The sequence below is a fragment of the Prionailurus bengalensis genome, chromosome B4 (assembly GCF_016509475.1).
Source record: "Prionailurus bengalensis isolate Pbe53 chromosome B4, Fcat_Pben_1.1_paternal_pri, whole genome shotgun sequence".
NCBI classification, from domain to species: domain Eukaryota; kingdom Metazoa; phylum Chordata; class Mammalia; order Carnivora; family Felidae; genus Prionailurus; species Prionailurus bengalensis.
In genome coordinates this window covers 93,584,776-93,589,548 of record NC_057358.1, presented here as the reverse complement: position 1 = coordinate 93,589,548, position 4,773 = coordinate 93,584,776, and the positions used below count along the sequence as shown (strand labels likewise).

The window sequence follows — 4,773 nt, the reverse complement described above, 5'->3', positions numbered from 1 at the left end:
ACTTCTTTAACCGTTGTGCTATTTCTGTATTTCATGTGTTTACAACTTTCGGCCGCGATGGAAACTGAAGGCACCAGGCGTATCTGAGTGCAGCTACCAAAAAAGAAACCAAAATTAACAGCTGTGCGATAGATGAAGCCCACACCGCCAGCCACTGGAGTTATATACAAACGAGTTATTTCAAGACTTTTTTTTTTTAAGTACAATTAAAATAGTACAATATAAAAAGTAGCACAATATAGACTCGTACGTGATGCATACAAATGTTCTGGCTGGAGAAATAGAAGACTTGTGGCTACAGTGATGGGGGTATCAGGGAGATAAGGAACGGCGGTTACTTTTCACTTTATGCTTTTAGAATGTTATGGTTTGTTTATATAATATATACATTCTCATTAAAAAATAGATAAGACTCGGTACTGAAAGATTCACCTTGCCCCTTTTGGCATATAGGCGTGGCAATTTCAAAAATAAATAAGGACGTAAGAATTGAGTTTGTTCAACCCAAAAGGCACAGTCATTGCAAAGAACGAGCTTCTTTGGCCAGGAAGCAATTAGTTCCTTTTTTTTAAAGGACTTTTTTTTTTTTTAAGTTGTAACTTTACCTTCTCCCACTCCCTAGCCTACAAGAAAGGAATCTCTTAAACATACTGGTCTCTCAACTGATTTAATTGCCAACATGATTATCTTCAGGGATTTGGTTTGGCTTTTTAAGAAAAACCTCATCTTGGGGTGCCTGGGTGGCTCAGTCCGTTGAGCATCCAACTTTGGCTCAGGTCATGATCTCATGGTTCATGGGTTTGATCCCCATGACGGGCTCTGTGCTGACATCTCAGAGCCTGGAACCTGCTTCAGATTCCGTGTCTCCCTCTCTCGCTGACCCTCCCCTGCTGTCTCTCTCTCTCTCAAAAAATAAATAAACATTAAAAAAAATTAAGAAATTGGAGTTTCCTGAGGCACCTGGGTGGCACTTGATTTCGGCTCACGTAATTTGGCTCTCGATTTCAGCTCAGGTACTGATCTTGTGGTTCATGAGATCGAGCCCCAAGACAGGCTCTGCACTGAGAGCAAGGAGCTGGCTTGGGATTCTCTCTCTCTCTCTCTCTCTCTCTCTCTCTCTCTCTCTCGATTCCCTCTCTCTCTCTCTCTCTCTGCCCATTCCCTGTGGACACACACGTGTGCATGCTCTCTCACTCTCTCTCACTCCCTCTGTCTCAAAATAAATCAATAAACTTAAAAAAAAAAGAAAGAAAGAAAGAAAGAAATTGGAGTTTCATTAAATGCCAAACGAGAATTTGGGCTATGGACAGAGTAAGCAAATTAGGAGAGATCAGGAGGTAAATAGGTGAATTGCTTTAAACTGTGGCTTTAGCACCACCACCTTGAGCCAATTCAAGCTCTGAATAGTCTGGCTAGCCGCCTCTAGATCAACTGTCCCCTTTCTCACTGGCTCTGTGTTTTGAAAAAATTCTCTTGGCAGAATTAGTAGAGCAGAGGAGCAAAGGGCAGAACTGACCGGATTAGTCTTTCTCTAATGAAATCAGAGAAGACCAGGAAGGAAGGAAAAAGTGATAGGATTTTAGGTGCTGGGGAGAGAGATGGATGAGGCAAGGATTCTATCTTTCAAGGAAACGGTATTAGAAACTTACCATGTAGAACAAGCACTACCCAAGGCCCCAGGTGGTCAACAACATAGTCATACTCCCTGCTGTCATACAATCTAACAGTCTGACTCTACATTTCCACCCAAAGAGAATGACAATATCACTGACACAAAGTCTAGAGGAAATGAAAAGTTGGCTGTTGTTGAGTTTTGGTTGATGCACCAGAGAACAAAGAGTTCGGTGGTAGAAAATGTGGAACTGAAGCTTGGGCTAGAGACAGAGCTTTTGAGATGACGATTGGCTCATCAAAGGAGAGAACTGATAAGCTCCTCAAAGGAGAGAAGAGACAGACTGGGATAAGGCAGCCGGGGTAGAAACAGCAAAAAATGAGCGAAATGACCAGAAGTCTACCTAAAGCAGGCTATCTAATGGTGTTCCCCAAACTGGAAGAGTCAAGTAATGATACTGAATACTGCAGGAGTCAAAGAAGATGAGGAACAAGAAAACACATTGGATCTTCTCACTCTAACATCGTTGGCATCGTTTGTGACTTTACGATTAAGAAAGAAATGCAGGGGCGCCTGGGTGGTGCAGTCGGTTAAGCGTCCGACTTCAGCCAGGTCACGATCTCGCGGTCCGTGAGTTCGAGCCCCGCGTCAGGCTCTGGGCTGATGGCTCAGAGCCTGGAGCCTGCTTCCGATTCTGTGTCTCCCTCTCTCTCTGCCCCTCCCCCGTTCATGCTCTGTCTCTCTCTGTCCAAAAATAAATAAACGTTGAAAAAAAAAATTAAAAAAAAAAAAGAAAGAAATGCAAACAGCTGCTGCTGTTTTCCTGCATTCCACCATCATCGTTTGTCACTCTGCCCTTGCACCTATACCAGACTTTTCTGGAAGCAAACATCTGCTTAATTTTTAGTAGCATTGTTCTCGATACCCTTCTTTGTTCCAAGAGATGGAGACACCTTGAGCGTCGTGTTCTTTGGGACCTAAAGTCTGCAAACACATTTACAATAGACTTTTGTCCTGGTCCCAGGGCCACCTCAGACTTGCACTTATTAACGATAACTGATTAATCTTTAAAGAATGGGGGAAAATAAACAAGATTTATCTCAGAAACAGTGTTTAGAATGCTGAAAGTTTCACAAAGTTATTTGACTGTAAAATTGTAGTAGTTCAAATTCCACTTATCTTTCCAAACGTCTGGAGATGGATAGTGTTATTTAAAAAGCAAAATCCCAGCAAACGGTGAATATAAACACAGGCGCTTTTTTAAATGTTTATTTGTTTATTTTGAGAGAGCTCTCGAATGAGTGGGGGTGGAGGGAGAGAATCCCAAGCAGGCTCAGCGAGGAGTCCGACAGAGAACTCTCACAAACTGTGAAATCATGACCTGAATCAAAATCAAGAGTCAGGTGCTCAACCAACTGAGCCACCCAGGTGCCCACAGACTTTTTGTTTCTATTTTTAAGAATTCATCGACTAACTTTCTGTTTATTTTGACAAGTTTAAAATATGCAGAAACATTCACACAATTAATATCTAATGTAACCATTGCCTAGAATTCACATTTGTCATTTCTGCTTCAGATATATTTTAAAATATGGGATACTAAAAAAAACATTGAAATATCCCTGTTCTTAATCCCATTCTCTTCCCTCTCCTGGGGCAATTGTAACTATCAGTTTGGTGTATATCCGTTAAGTCCATGTCTTTATACGTTGACTATAAATTTATGAAACTGTAAACAGTAAATACAGTAGTCTACATACATACAAAAAGAATTGCTGGGCCATACGGTAGTAAGCCTTATATGGAATTTCAAAATCTAGCAAGGAAAGCTGTCCTTATCTTTTTCAGTATTGTCTGTTCTTGGATGTCACGTTTAGAATTCATTTGTCTAAATCATAAACCAGAATCCTATTGGAATTTTGATTCAAATTGCATTGGATTAATTGATTAATTTGACGTCTTTTCAGTCTGGATTCTTTCCAGATAAGAACATGACAGCTTTTTTCAGGTCTCCCTTTGCATTCTTTAATAATGTTTTATCATTCTCTCTATAAGACAATGATTGATTTTTGTGTTTTGATCTTACAGCCATCAATACTGCTGCATTTTGTTTTATAAATACCGCTAGTTTTTCAGTAGATGCTCTTGAATATTTTTATGAAAACAGTAATGTCATCTGTAAAAATCATCAGTTTGTCTCTTCCTTTCTTATATCTTCTTTTCTTAGAACCTTTAGAGCAATTATTATTTTATGGAATAGTAGCAAAGATAGTGGACATTGTTGTCTTATTCCTGACTTTAGTAAAAATGCTTTTAGAGATGCCTAGGTGGCTCAGTCAGTTAAGTGTCTGACTCTTGATTTCAGCTCAGGTCACGCTCTCACAGTTTGTGGGTTTGAGCCTCACATCAGGCTCTGTGCTGACAGCACGGAGGCTGCTTGGGATTCTGTCTCTCCCTCTCTTTCTCTGCCCCTCCTTCACTCGTGCACATGCATGTGCACTCTCAAAATAAACATGAAAAAAATGCTTGGATGATGTAAGTTTTAGGTAGAGCCCCTTTATTATATTATAAAAGTTTCCTTCTACTCATGTTTGAATTTTTTTTTGAATATGAATGTGAGTTCAATTTTACCTAATGCTTCTTTATGTATCTGAAAATAATCACGTGGCTTTTCTCCTTAATCTGTTAATATGGTCAGAACTGTAGTGGCAGATTTTCCTTCTTTCTTTCTCCCTTTTTCTCTTCCTCTCTTTCTTTCTTTTTAATATGGAACATTTCACAAATGTGCATGTTATCCTTGTTCAGGGGCCATAAGAATCTCTGTACCGTTCAAATTTTAGTATTTGTGCTGCTGAAGTGAGCACTGTAGTGATAGATTTTCTAAGATTGAACCATCCTTTTTTACTCATATAGACTCTACTTAGTTATAATGGGTCTTTTGTTTTAAATGTTTTATTTATTTTTGAGAGACAGAGACAGAGTACTAGCAGGGTAGGGGCAGAGAGAGAGGGAGACACAGAATCCAAAGCAGGCTCCAGGCTCAAATTCGTGAACCACTAGATCATGACTTGAGCTGACATCAGATGCTTAACTGACTGAGCCACCCAGGTGCCCTGGGTCGTGTTTTTTGTTTTGTTTTGTTTTTTTAAGACACTGATGAA

General features: G+C 39.8%; 1 non-coding gene across 1 annotated transcript; it reads right to left on the bottom strand.

Annotated features, from left to right (window-relative positions):
• Window positions 1–4,372: 4,372 nt before the first annotated feature.
• LOC122474133 lies at window positions 4,373–4,476 on the bottom strand. The gene has a single exon (XR_006294823.1). It is a non-coding gene; the product is annotated as a U6 spliceosomal RNA (small nuclear RNA).
• Window positions 4,477–4,773: the final 297 nt, after the last annotated feature.